We start from the raw sequence: 15,346 nt of genomic DNA, 5'->3' as shown, positions 1-15,346 counted from the left end.
CTTGACTGATATCGGTTCTTTGGTCTCTTGAGTATATTTCATGCCAAACCAAAAAGTGTGGTCAAGCAATTGCCAATACAATTTAACAAGAAGATGTACCTATCGGTGGACTTGAATTTTAAAAGCCATCCACAGCCTCCTTCTGCTGTGTGCCCGACAGCCAGCAACTCAGCTGAGTAGCAACCACCAAGATAATGACCCCTAATATTGATTAGAGAAGAGGTGAGGCAGGGTGTTGAGACCCAAAACTAGCTCAGGTTTGTGGAAGAGTCAGGGCTAGGTTTTGGCTTTGATGGCCCCAAAACTTCATCAATTCTTCCCAGCCCATTTTGGCCCAAAGCATTGGGAGTCTCACTAGATAAGATGATCTCATGAGATTTCTACCATCTTTACCTGCCGTTAATCTGGATGTGAAAATTGGGACCCATCTGTCTGTGGGTCAGAGCTAGGGTCAAAATTGTAGGGGTGGTTTCAGATCCAGAGATCAAAATTCACCCCCAATCCCAGAATTTGGACAGGAGGGTTGTATTTAATGTTCTGTTTCAGGCCTATCTTTGTCGGGGATGTATGAAGGCTCTATCACATGTATCAAGGTTCTGTGCTGACAAAGAATACAAACCAGGCAGGGGAATACTCTGAACAAAACCTAAGTGCTAATAAAGGCAATGGCAAAAATTCTCATTGAATTCATGCCATTGGTATTCAGCCCCTAAGGAGGAAAAAACATGTATTGGGACAAACTTTAATAGTCACTAATACAGAGATCATGTGGCACCAAGATACCAAGTTGACAGGCACTTTAGGAATGACAGGGATGACAGATATAGAATGAAACTCCTCCCAGGAGCCAGATGTGAGACAAGCAATGCCTGGATGTCGTGGTCTATTAGCAATAAATAATAGGGAACAATATATAGCTGGGGGCTGTGACGGTACCTCCCATAAGGCTCTATGGAAATATGCTGAGAGTGTGTTTTATGCTACATACCCCATGTAACATATCTCTGTAGAGGTTATGATCTACTGAATGGATTAATCCTATTTGTATGCACGGATCATTTTTGTATTTGAAGTTATGAATGTTGACTCTGTACTGGCTTGATTTCTAAATAACCTTAGTAGAGCATTTGGTCAGTTCCTGGAAAAAAAAATGTTGAAATTACCGGTAAGTACCTAATCAAGAAACACTTAAAGGACAAAGGATCTTGGAATGCTCCAATCCACATAAGAAGTCTACTTGAGGATGTTCAAGGTAGCATGTAAACAATGGATGCTACCTGTAAAAACTGTGAATCATGCATGGACATGTGACTTGCCCAGGTGACTCCTAAACTCCATCTTGGAGCTGGTCTTTGCATAGGAGTGAGGAAGGGGGTCTCCACCCACAAGAGAAAGTCTATTTAAACCCCTGGGAGACCTCTCCTTTTTGTCTTCAGCTGGCTAAAGAGAAAGCCTCTCCATCCCGAAAGAGACCTGAAAGAAACTGCAAGGGGGTGAGTGATTGCTGGACCCGGACTAACAGGAGATTAGTCTGTAAAAGGGAGCATTCTGGAACTGGTGAGGATCTTATCTGTATTCAGTTTGATTAGACATAGATTTGTGCATTTTATTTTATTTTGCTTGGTGACTTACTTTGTTCTGTCTCTTACTTCTTGGAAGCACTTAAATCCTACTTTCTGTATTTAATAAAATCACTTTTTACTTATTAATTAACTCCGAGTATGTGTTAATACCTGGGGGAGCAAACAGCTGTGCATAGCTCTCTATCGGTGTTACAGAGGGCGAAAAATTTATGATTTAGACCCCATTGGGAGTTGGGCATCTAAGTGTTAAAAACAAGCACACTCTCGAGGTCCCTTCCAGTCCCCCGGTTCTAGGATTCCACGTCTACAGGGTAAAAACCGTGATGAAAGTTGCTTATAAACATTTGACAAGGGTAAAGCTCAAGAACTGGAGATTTCAAACCTGTTGAAATTTTAGCTACATATATGGACTCCAAGAAGGAAAAAGGATTATCTACTGTGATACAAAGGAGCATATAGTTAGGAGTGATGGAATGGAGTTAAGGAACGGAGGACGAAGGGCGGAAGCCTCCTGGCTTGGATTGGCAAAGTAGTAGAAATTTTTGAAATGATTTGACTGGTGCAGGGGTTCTCAGCCTGCAACCCCTGGGGAACCACAAACTGATGTCAAGGGGCCATGGGAAGTGGGATCCAGGCTAGACCCCAACTGGGTGGAAGGAAGGGCCCAGGATGGAAAAGGTTGAGAACTACTGGGCAAATGTATATATGTGCCCACCACGGCCCTCTGTTGGATGGAATCAAAACTGCTTCACTGAGTGCCCAGTGGGAGGAACCGAAGCTTTTCCTTTAGATCAAGCAAGATGCAGCCTGTGCTTGTGAAGCAGGAAGTTCAGAGTTCTATCCCCGAGGCTGCCAGGAAGCTCCCAACTGGAGACAGGAAGTGCCTCAGTCTGACAATCAGGAAGTGGCTAGCTGGCCACAGATTTGTTGTTATGCTGTAGCGTAGAGAACAATCTCCAGCCCTAGCCAGAGATTGAGGGAGAGGCCTTTTCCATCTACCATGTCTATTATTTATAACCTTGTCAAGTAGCCCAGACTTTCCAACCACCAGATCGGCAAATGTGTCTCTAGAAGTGACTCAGGTTTTCGATTTTATTTAATAATAGTCCAATGTGCACCTGAAATATCAATTACTTTGTTATATTATTTTTTTGGTCTGCTTAGGCCTAGTGTTTGACCTTGGATAATACAGGTGCATGATAACAAAACAAGAATAACCTTTTGCCTGTGGATAGTACCTTCCATCCACAGATCTCAATGCACCTTACAAACGAACGGATTTACACTCATGATGCCTTTTGGAGGTAGGCAAGTATGAGCCTCCCTATAAATGGATGAGGAAATGGAGGTGTTGCGTGCCTGATCCCAAACCCATATAAATCACTAAATGGATTACCTAGGTCACACAGGGACTCAGTGTAAAAGCCAGGGTTTCCTGACTCAAAAGCCTCTGTCTTAACCACAGACCCATCTTTTCTTCTCTATAATGGCATATTGCGGATGCCATACAGAGAAGATGCACTCCATCTTCCCACTCTTTGAGTTAAGAGCCAGAGTTGCAAAGGGGAAAGATCTCATGTTTCAAGACTCCAGCATTCCCTCATTAAATCGTATGTTGATGAATGCCATAAATTAGATTCCAATCAGGCTGCATTCTCCAGGGAGCTAAATTGGGTAAATAGGCAGAGTGGGATTTGTTTGAAATATCAAATAACTTCTGGAGAATCCACCTGAGGGCCTGGCTCCCTCCCAGAGATAATAAATAAAAAGATGAAGGAGGAAGGTATTAACTGTGAATGGATTATAATTGAGTCAGTGGTAAATGCATTTCGTAATCTTTAATTAGCAGAGGTGCTTGCTGGAAATGTAATTGACAGGAAACACGCTCCTTTGGCTGGAAATCAGTGGAAAGTTCTCCATACTCTGTCTTAAAAGTGGCTGCTGTTTTCTCTTAGTCTTTTCATTAAGCCTCAGGATTAAGGTAAAGGAGTAGCAGCTTTAGGGGCTACATACAGCTGTCTAGACTCCCATCCCAGCGGGAATGACGTTGAGCAAAATCTGGAACGGAATCCGTAGGCTTGCTGCAAAGTCCTGGGGTGGCCCATAGCTGGGATCTTCCCTGGGGATTGCCTGGATCAGACATTGGAATGACTTTCTCATACGGTTTTTGCATTGAATCTGAGCCAGCCCGTCCCATTTACAGCTGCTCTCTGCTTTCCGGGTTGTGCCTTGAAATGAGCCTGGAATAAGGCAGGGAGTTGCAGTGCAACAGGAGACTGGTGTGTAGCGATCGAGCTTGGCTGCAGGTGACTAGACTGACTAGAAAAAATTGAGCCTTCGTGTTTTATTTCGTCAGTATTATTAAGTGGGGTTTGCCTAAAGAGGGGCCTCACACAGGCGGAGGAGAGAGCAGAAACCTGTGTTTGATGATGGCCTGAGGCAGAGATTCAGGCCTCTATACCTGCCACCAAACACAGTGACATGCCTGCTGATGTCAGTAGTAGATTTGCACACGGATCCTGGGGAAGATACGGCCTGTCTATAGAGTACCTGAATTTTTGTAATTTGTTTGCTGCCTCATTGTCACATTCACCCTCACTGAGACAGTCTGTCCCCCCTTACACCCTCTGTCTCACGTCTTTCTCCACCTGCCTTCCTCTTTCGCTTCCTCATCCTCCTGAATCTGCTCTGGTCTTTTCTCTGCATTGCATTGCCTGCAGCAACTCCCCAAATCCAACCTGCACCCACTAAAATGATCAGTGATTAACTAGTTAATGGGGAAGTTGATTCTCCAATCCGATCACTAGCAGATAGGGGGGCTGTTTCTAATCTCTAATCCCTTGTTTCAGCTGTCTGAAGCGATCACTGTATCCGTTACACTTGGCTTATGTTTGGCAGGTTCTCTCTGCAGCCAGCTAAAAAACTTACTCTGCGTTTTAAACAGCAAAGCTGAGAGTCTGGAGAATCTGATTATGTCACTCAGGCCACATCACTGCTTCCCGCAGGCCGGGTGTTTGACATCCCCTCCTCTCCCAAGCATTTGAAGGTTGTAAACACTAAAGAAGAGACATATTAGGAAGGAGCTTACATGGCAGAACTGAAAAGTCAGAGAAAAAACGAGGCTGAAAGTTACAGAAAGCTCCTGTTAGATCCTAGAACAGTCTCCCCCAGGAACTAGACTGGACAAACATGCTCTAGGAGAGAAATCCTACCCTGGTTCTTTAGGGAATGGAGACGATGGCCAAAAAGGGCTGTTTTTTAAGAGATTCCAGCCTAGGATTACCCTATGAGTGTCATAACTGAGCAGTGCAATAGAGCAGAGCTTGCTAACACTCAGCACAAGTCCTCTCTCTGAGTCCCTAGCGCCTATTAACTCTGGGCTGCTGCAAGTTTGCCCTCTTATAGAAAGTTGTTTCCCAGCAGGCTGTTCTGCGGGGAGGGCTGGCTCTTTAAAATTGGCAGAGACAGAGTGTAGCTAGCTGCTGCTGGCTGCATGCTCCTCTCTCCTCTAGTTCCTGCTTTGTTTCCCCTTTGGGAATCCTGTAAATAGGGCCCTGTCTCACAGAAGTGATTGTGATGAATTAGTGTGGGGGTGGGGAGCAGACTTTTTGCTCAGCTCGTCTGCTGGCAATTACAGGTTGGCAAACATTATCTGTGACAGCTGTAGGTGGGTCTCAGGCTGTCTGTTTATGTGATCTTGCTGCAGCTGAATAAAAGCCAGTTGCTGTTCTGTGTTACAAGTTTGGGGTGGTGGTGGTGAGGGAATTACCTAGAGAATAGAACACAGGACTGGGGCTTGTTCAGTCTATCACTGAGCTGATCCTGACTTTACCTCTCTGTGACCCAAGTTAAAAATAAATGACTCTAAGAGCAGTCGGTGTTTCACAAAAGGCTAAGAGGCTTTGGGTGTGGATCCCATGTGTAAAACTCAGCCCCTGCTTACTCGGCAGTTCTGCTCCTCCGTGTGTGCCTCAGATCATAGCTGTCTTTAGCAACAAAACCACGTTTCCATTGTGTTCTACTCCTGGCAGCACTGCAGAGCCATGTCCTCTAAGGAAGAGGGACCTGGTTCTATTCTGGCTAAAATGGGGAATGCAGTTCTACTTGCTGGGTGGATTCTGCTGTCCCAGACACCTGTGCAGCCCTACTGACTACAAGAGAGGGGCCCAGATAAATCTGGCTTGTAGAACCTTTATTGCTAGTCAGCTGGAAAGAATCTAACTAGACTCTCAGCTCCCACGTTGAGTTTGCCAAGTTGCTGACTGGAAAAATAGTCTCTCTAGATGTAAACTGAGGACATTTGCTATGGAAACATTGTGAGATGAGAGCGGGAGTAACCTTCAGAGTTACGCTGTCCTTTCAAAATCTGAGGTGCTTTGAGATCCTGGCATGAAAAGGTGTACTAGGAATGCTCAGATGCTGATGGGGTGTGAAAATCTGACTTGCTAGATAAAAGCTTTCATAGCAGCTGTTGGCATTTAGCCAGGGTAGGAAAAGATGGACAGTAGAAGACAGTGGGTGTTCACCCACGAAAGCTCATGCTGCAAAACGTCTGTTAGTCTATAAGGTGCCACAGGATTCTTTGCTGCTTTTAGTAGAAGACAGGATACTAGACTGTGACGCAAGAGATTTGGTCCTGCCACAGTTTCCCTGTGTGAACTGGACAAACTGCTTATCTCTCTGTGCCTCAGTTTCCTGCCTGTAACATGGGGATAGCAGCACTTCCCTGCCACACAGGGATGTCTGAGGATAAGCACACGTATCTCTCAGGCGTGATGGTGATAGAGGCCAGATAAGTGGGTAGGGAGACTGACAGGACAATCATTCTCTCATTTTCATGAGTAATTGACATTAACCAAATCCAACCCAAAACCAACAGCGCCTAAACAGACAAAATTCTGGACATCAGCAGGACACTCCTGTTTTCTTTCTTTCTTAATTAAATGTCATGTTTCCTTCTAACGAAGGGGCCATCTGGCGCAATAATGCAACGCTCCTTGCGGCGGAGTGATTCAAATGCCCCTTTCTTGTCCGTGCGGAGATCAAACCCAGCTTCGTGGCTCAGGAGTGGCTCTGACATTGCCTCGGTGCATAGATCTCAAAAGAAAAGTTAAATTACGCTGCTAGAAACCAGTGGTGTGTTGCAAACCAATCGTCCTTGTCCTCCCCTTTCTCCTCTACATCAATAACTTACTTAATCTTTCTCCTGCTGGGTCTTTCCGTTTGAACAGTAGCCCAGTAATGGGCAGCACAGATCTCCAGCTGTTCCTGTTGTGTTGCCTTCTCACTTGAAAGGATCAGGCAAACATCTCAGTCCCCAGAGGCAAGGTTCTGCTCCCCGCTACATGGGCATAAACGGAGTAAGTCCATGGGGGCTGATTCCCCACTGTCTTGAAGTGAGTGGCACCTGGGCAAAGAAAAGGCAAAGTTGGTGTGAATTCTTATTTGTGTTTCAGTTATACCCAGAGGAACAAGGTGCTGTGGCGCTATGAAGCCAGGAGAAGTCTTTCGCCCCACCAAAATGTACAAACTAAATAGACCATGGGAGGGAGAACGGAAGGGTCGTTATCCTCATTTGATGGGTGGGGAAGTGAAGTTCACATGGGGAGAGTGTGGCAGAGCTATCTCCTGAGCCCCAATCAGAAGAACGGCTATAGTGGGTCAGATCAGGCTCCATCTAGCCCACTCGCCTGTCCCTGACAGTGGCCCATACCAAAGCTTTAGCGGGAGTGTACAGAAGAGGGCAATTCTGGAATGATCCATCTCTGTCTTCCCCTCCTGGCTTCTGGCCGTCACAGGTGTAGGGTGGCCCCGAGCATGTGGTTGCATCCCTGACCATTTTGGCCAACAGCCATTGATGGACCAATCCTCCATGAACTTATCTAATTCTTTTTTTAACTCAGTTAGACTTTTGGTCTTCGCAGCATCCCGTGGCAGCCAGTTCCACAGTTTTAACTGTGTATGGTGTGAAATACTTCCTCCTTTTTGTATTAAACCCGCTGCCTAGTCGTTTCATGAGGTGGCTCCTGGTTTTTGTATTGCGGAAATGGGCAAATAACTCTCCTCTGTTCACTTTTTCCACAACAGTCACTCTTTTATAGACCTCTATCTCATCCCTCCCTTAGTCATCTCTTTACCAAGCTGAACCATCGTAATCTTTTTAGTCTCTCCTTGTAAAATCCAGCCCCTTTGCCCACAAGAGTATCCTTCCTATTTCTGTAGGCCTGGTCTACGCTTTCAACTTCACCTCTTTGTGCTCCATCGCCCCATCTGTAACATGGGTACAATAAATAATGGCAACTTCACGTGAGGGCTGGGAATCCTGGATAACAGAGGCAAGCCAAGTACAAAGTTTTATTACCAAGTTGATATTTCAGAGGGCAAATATACCAGGTGGCCCTCCATTTCCACATCTGATCTAACATGTCAACGTTTCTCCCTCCCTTAAATCTTTCGTTCATTGATTATTTTCAGGTTGGTTACAACCCTGTAGCTGGAACCTAGCAGCTGTATGGCTGTGGCTCAAACAGTCTCTGTGCAAATACAATATAAGGGCTATACATGTCTCCTTAAATATAATCATCCTGATGTTTCATTACAGCCCATTGGGGGTTTCTCGATCTGCCAGTGAATTAATAAAATCTGCATCGTAGATGCATGTTATTTACATAAGAGCTGAAGAAGATGTCTTCCCTTTATTTAGTAGCGGTGAATATTCAAATGCTAGATTAACTAATTATTGATTGCTGCTGGTGCCAAAATGTAAAAATAAAAATCAACCCAGACATCCTGTGCATTTCCATTTTCTAATCATGCACAGGTTGTCGAGAAGTAGACTGCATTCTGCTTTGTTCTCTTCCACTCTGCTTTTTATTTAAAGGGACTGCTAAGGGCCACTACAATTGCAAACAGCAGCAGGTAACCTGGCGGGGAAATCACCTGGCAGAGACAACCCCTACTAGGGATGGGAACCAGGAAGATCTGTCCCAGAATGCCAACCCAAAGCTGTGCCGAGCTCTGAGAAAGTTTGAGAACCTTTTTGGTTCTGCCTGTGTTTTTGTATCCGTAACTGGCTGGCTGACTGCACCAGCTGACGGAACGCCAGTAGTGCATAAAACTCGGGGACTTTTTTTTATGAGTAGTTTTTTTTTTTCAATGGCAAATGCAGTTTCGGGCAACCCAGAACTATTCATGAATTTGATGTGAATAGTTTTGGCCAGTCAGAAAGTGGCTGGAGGAGGGGGTTCGAATCCCCACACTGGGACAGACCCGAAAGGGACTTTTTCAATTCACCAAAAAATTTTTAAAAAATCAGATTCTGTTTGACTGAGCCATTTTTATTTTTTCAGAACTGTCACCAAATGGAAAATCAGCTATTCATCCAGCTGTAGCCATGATGCTAAGATGAGTCAGATCTTCCTGCTGGGTTTTTAGCAGAAAATATCTTAATGGCCATGAGAGTATGTGAAGAATTGGCCATCATCATGTACGAAGAAATGCAGTGCTTGGTAGCAATTCCTTTAGCTTGCAAAAAGAACAGGAGTACTTGTGGCACCTTAGAGACTAACAAATGTATTTGAGCATAAGCTTTCGTGGGCTACAGCTCACTTCATCAGACGCATAGACTGGAACACACAGCAAGAAGATATATACACATACAGAGAACATGAAAAAGTGGAAGTAGCCATACCAACTGTAATTAATTAAGATGAGCTATTATCAGCAGGAGAAAAAAAAGCTTTTGTAGTGATAGTCAAGACTGACCCATTTCAGACAGTTGACAAGAAGGTGTGAGGGTATTAGGATGTTTCACGGAGTCGTCCTGTCTGATAAGCAGCCTGGGCAGCATTAGGGGCTGTGGATACTACAAGAGGGGAAGTGAATCTGATTGGGAAGGAAGCAGTGAGTAGCCTGGGAAATGAACCTAGCCTTTTAATCAAGGTGCCAAGCAGAATAGAGCTAATCAGAACTAATCAGGGAGCATTCCCATGTGGGGAGGAGGTGCTGATTACAATAGGGAACTGTGCTGATGACACAGCAAACCCAGGGGCTCTTCCAGCAGAAATTCCTTTGCAAAAAGATTTTTATAGCCCAGTGGATCAGGCTGTTGCCTCAGGCAAGACCAGTGTTCTGATATAGGCAGCGTCCAATGTGGACAAACTTTTCTTATACTCTGTATTATAGTAGCAACGAGAGGCCCTAGCTGAGATCAGGGCCCCATGGTGCGAGGCGCTGTCTGCAGCTAGCGAGAGACAGTCCCTGCCCCAAAGAGCTTACAATCTGAATAGGCAAGACAGACAAAGGATGGGAGGGGAAACTGAGGCAGAGAGCGGCAATGTGATTTGCCAAAGGTCACCTAGCAAAGCACTAGCAGAGCTGGGATTGGTTCCCAGGCCAGTGTGCTGTCCTCTGCCTCCCTTCGACTTCAGCCCTAGATAGATTGTGTGCAGTTTGCATTTTCCTTTTGTAGTCTATATTCTGCACTAGGCTTCAGAGAGTGCTGCAAGCGCCTGCCCCGCCTCTGTTGAATAACCCTTTTAAACTGGTCTGTGCAGTTGGTAGCTAGCTCTCCTTTGAAGCCTAGGAGCTCAGGAGCAAACCCACAGGCTGCCCCACAGCAGGGTGCGGCGTCAGGCTCTGCTTTTCATGGGGTGCTGCTAAGAGTCCTTGTTCCGCTTGATTATCCAAATTCTCCCTCATGTGTTTGAAGTGCCAGGCATGAAAGCAAAGAGGAATCAATCAGTGCAGCGAAAGTATGTTGGAATTAATTGCCATGATGCCTCTCATTTAGCTTTCCCTGCAGGCCACGTTGGGGACTGTTAGCCATGCAGCACCATCTCCTCCTCTTCTCCGTGAGCTTTCCTTCCACACGGGACAGCTGCCTAAGCCTCCGTGGCATCGGGCGACCTCGATCCTAAATGGCGTGTTTGAAACATGACACGGTACAAACAGCACCATGTGTGTTTTCTTTCTGATGGGCTTGCGTAACCCACTGATCGAGGTCTGCTACTTACAGGTCCCTCTGTGGGCCTGATCCAGAGAGGCTACGGCTCTGCTACAGCTCCCTAGCAGGGGGATCACTCCTTTAACTCATGTGATGGAAGCTCACGCTTTGACCTCTGGAGGTTCCCAGTTCAATCCCCGGTGATGACCGAGATGACAGTTGTTACGCTGGTGACATTTCCGGCTGCCCCCGCCTCAAACTCCACCGGGGGACAGAGCCTGGCTACTCTGTGCGGGGTGTTAATGTAGCCCAAATGCACTCCAGGCGCTGAGACAGAGCCTGATTCTGCATGCTCTCTGGGTGGGGGACTAACCCAGAGTGCAATGGAAGCTCTGCACATGTGCTAGGTTTGCAGGATTGGGCCCGTATGGTGCAAGGCCGTGTCTACGTGACAGCTGCTGCAGCGCCAGAACGTGGCTGCTTTCTCCAGCAATGGCAGGAGTTTTTCCATCACTGTAGGTAACCCGATGGAGGAATTCTTCTGGTAACCTGCCCTCATGTACGCCAGGGGCTAGCTACAGCACTCAGGGGTGGATTTTTCACACTCCCGGCCACCGTAGCTATGTCAACTTAACTTTCAAGTGCAGACCAGGCCTCAAAAAAGGCCATTTCCACCCCGTTCCTTTTGCAGCCTTTTGCCGCGCTTTCAAGCATGCTTCTTTGAAGCCACAGGGCCTTTCAATTTGGCAGGGAGCAGGTTCTGAGCCACCCCATGCGACAGAGTCAGCAAAGCTTAGGAAAGTCATTCATCTCCGCTCTCCCATTGTACTTCAGACCAGATTAAGAACCCTTGAACAGCGACGGGGACTATATTACCCTCTGACCATCCAGCAGAGCCGCAATACACACAAATGCGATCCTCAGCGGGTGGAAAGGAGAGGGTTTTTTTAAAAGAAGCATTAGAAATGGGCCATTTCCCACCCCCATCAGAAGAAATCATAATCTTTATTGATTGGATGTCTGAAATGATCTAACCCCCATCAGCGGCAAAGCAGAGCAAATAGTTGTCTCTGTATAGTCTTATTATGACTTCTTCTTATATCCAGGGTGTTATAATGTTCCGGAAGAGCAGCTGATGGAATAGAGATTCAGCAGTGCTATCGCTAGCAGACAGTGATGGACCAGTGTCTTCGAGCTTGTGATGGTGTGATGGGATCCCTGGGGTACAACCTGGAACTGGGGTACTGCTGTTCCCCTTTAACTCTCCAGCCCTGGGCTGTCTCCCACAGTGCTTTGCTAGTGACAGGCAGCAAACCCCTCCAGGCGCTGTGATCACTCAGCACAACCGCATATGGAGCCCCACGCCCAGCTCGGTTGCATGACTGCTCCCTGAGCCAGTCATGAATCACACAGAAAAGGCACCAGCCAATCTCCCAAGCCCCCAGCCTTGCACCCCAGAGCTCTACCATCTTGCCCTGGTCAGAAGCCTGACCAGAGTAAGTTCATTACCCATCCGCCCCTCCCTCCATGTGGAGAGAACACACACTAGCCTTTGTAACCTGAGCTGGGATTTCCCAAGCACTTCAACGAAACACACCCTGTTTTAGGTAAAATATGAAACAGATTTATCAACTACAGAAAGATAGATTTTAAGTGATTATAAGTGGTAGGCACAAAAGGTCAGAGATAGTTACCAAAGAAAATACCATTGGGTGTTGCAGGTAGGTTACAGTCCTTAATACACAGGCTTCCCCTTTAAGCCTGGGACTAGGCTCCTGAGTTCAAATCAGGAAAAAGCACATTAAAGATCCTGAGGTGCTCACATACTATGGTAAGGATCACAGGTGGCTGCTCTCGTCCGAATATCCGGCCTCAACCGCTCTCAGCCTCAGCTCCGCATCCATAAAATGGGGATACTAATTCTTCTTTTCTCCCATCTTTTTTTGATTTAAATGGGAAGCTCTGGAGGGCAGGGATGGTCTCTTACCATGTATCTGTACAGCACCTAGCACAATGGGGCCCTGATCTTGGTTGGGGTCTCTCGGGGTTCTTGTAGCACAAATAATTATTAAGAATCATTATTAATAACAAAGCAGCACATAGCCATAGCAACATTTCCTCCAAGTTAAGGCCTGCCACTGAAATTGCAGGGGAAATTTTACGTGGGCAAAATTTAATCACTGCAATTAGAAATGGCCCAGGATTATAGCACTAAGCCATCCCCCGGCTCTTGCAAAAAACCACCATCCGGCCTGGCACTGAATGCAGATGCACCGATTGTGGGCGTGTTGCCAGCACACCCTGCGTTATCAGTCACTGCTGGCTGCCCCTAAGAATAAACTGTGTAATCCCATCAGAACACTAAGCCTAAGTACTTCGTTATCGCGTCTTTAATGCACCAGTTACAATTAATGGCTACTAATACGCTGGAGGGACATACAAAGGGCTTTGTGCTGGCCACAGATGCACATTGCTGTTTCATTGGAAGACGGAAGTTAGTATAGCAGAGGATGGACAACTGATACCGTGTCAATTTCCTCTTGTGGCTGCAAAGCTGGGTGAATTCCAAGCCTCTCTCGCATTGCAGCAGCCTATAGGGAAGGGGTGGAGAGAGGTGGGCAAGAGAGGCCTCACTCGTGCTGAGAAAGCCATTGGCTCGCCTTGCCAGCAGTTCATTCTTTATGCTTTGCAGGACGAGAGGCTCTGAATAAGAAGCAGTGACTAAACAGCTGCTCATTGCCCCTCCTTAGGGACAGGAATGTGGCGAGCAAGCGGAAAACGAAATCTTCGGCGTACTGAAGTGGAGTGAGGAGCGACGAGAAAACCCAAGAGAAATAGCTCCAAGTCAGAACAGCCTCACCTGTCCCCTCTGCTCTCTTCCCCCACTGCAGACCCCCAGCCATTTCCAAGAAAAAACCACGACAGTCCCAGCCTCAAATACACTCGTGAGTGACAGTGTTTTTCTGTTTATAACACAGCTCATCCGCTAGCTGGTACGTTTCCAAAGGGGCTGCAGTGCTGATGGCCTGGAAAGCACCAGACTCAGCCCTGCAGCTCTTTGTAAGCTCGAAAGCTCGTCTCCCTCACCAACAGAAGTTGGTCCAATAAAAGATATCGCCTCCCCCAGCCCTGCGTCTCCTCCCAGCGTATCTGACATGGCTGGCGGCAGCAGGGAGCTGCCCTCTGCATCATCCGCCACCATTCTGGTTGCTGGAAGTTACCTGGCCAGCTAGACTAGCAGGAAGGGGTGGGGGTATAGAAGATGCACATCCGCTGGTGGACGCGGTGTAGACACTGTCTTAGCCCTTCGCTCCGTCTCCCAGCTCACGCTGCCCTTCCCTCGTTCTGAGCGTAACACACATCCAACAAGGAGACAGAAAGCGAGGGACAGATTCTGCCTTTGCTCTGGTCCCCATACGCCGATTGGTCTGGAGGAGAATTCCCTGGCGCGGTGCAGGGCCAACATAAGCAGCCATGGGCTGGCCACCTTGCAAGCCCCAGTATAGGGCACGTGTCGGGGGCAGAGCCGGGGGATGGATTCTGGGCTGAGATGCGGCCCTGAGGAGGCATCCAGGACAGGCTGCCATGAGTTAGAGCTGGTTTGGGCCCCAGGGCAGCACAGAATTTGACCCCATCCCCCCGCAAGTGAGGATCCCAATCGTCCAGTGCAGATTTGGGGCACTGAGCAAGGATTTGAGATGAGGGACTGGCTCGCAGTGCCAGGCTGGGACACAAATAGGTGACTTCATCAGATGAAGCAAATAATTCTCTCCCACTAGTCCTACCCCTTCCCGAGCCCTCGTCTGTCCTCTCCTGCTTTGCCATGTCCAGGCTGCCTGCCAGAGCCAGGGCTACTCACCTGAGTGGTTTGCAGGATCAGGATCTGAGGCCGACACCCCTTTGGGGCAGGGCCCTGTCTTGAGCTGTCATGCACGCCTGGGATTCTATAGTGACCATAACAGCACCAGGATGATTTAGCTCACAGGGAGCCCTCCTGGGAAAGCCTGTTTCTCCGGGCTGGGGAGCAGGTTCAGGTTCACACGGATGCGCAGCAAGACCATCCTTGGGACTCGCGCTGATCTGGGATTCCGACGTCCTGCCTGCACGCCCCGTCCCGCGGCAGCTCCATTTGACTCTGCACCCCGGGTGACCCAGTTTAGAGTCAGCTCGCTGGGAGAATGTTTAGCGGAAACATATGGCTGGGCCTAGGCTCTATGATGACAGCTTAATTAATGGTATTATGGGGGGAAGAGGGAGAGAAAAGAGGAAAGGTTGGAGTAGGGGAATGGGAGTGGAGTCGGGGATGGAAGCGAGCTTTCAGAGAGGCAGGATGGTGCAGTGGTTAGGGCACTAGCTTAGGGCTTCAATTCCTCACTATCCCACTGACTTTCCTTGTGACCTTGTGCAAGCCACATCACTGCTGGGTGCCTCAGTTTCCCCATCTGTAAAGCGGGGATAATGATACTGCCCTCCTTTGTAAAGTGCTTTGAGATCCAGGGGTGAACCCCCATCGAAGAGCTAGGTGCTATTATTTGCAAAATTGTTGCTGAAATCCCCACAAATTGCATATTTTGTTTATTATTACAGGCCTCTTTAAGCCACGCCCTGACTTTGCTGAAGTTTGGCGATATCACGATCATATTACGGGGAGAACTGCGGATGCGTCACTCGTGGTTCCCTCATTGAGGTGGAGTCGAGCTTTGCACGGAAGGCAGGGATTCACCCACTCTGGGATGCATGAAGAATATCGTGTATATCTGCCCCAGAATGACAGCACTTACTCTTCCAGGCTAGAATGATTTTTCTGAGAATTTACAAG

This window comes from Mauremys reevesii, linkage group 8, assembly GCF_016161935.1.
Source record: "Mauremys reevesii isolate NIE-2019 linkage group 8, ASM1616193v1, whole genome shotgun sequence".
Classification (NCBI taxonomy): Eukaryota; Metazoa; Chordata; order Testudines; family Geoemydidae; genus Mauremys; species Mauremys reevesii.
The sequence above is the reverse complement of the archived record's forward strand: the minus strand, read 5'-3'. Positions refer to the sequence as shown.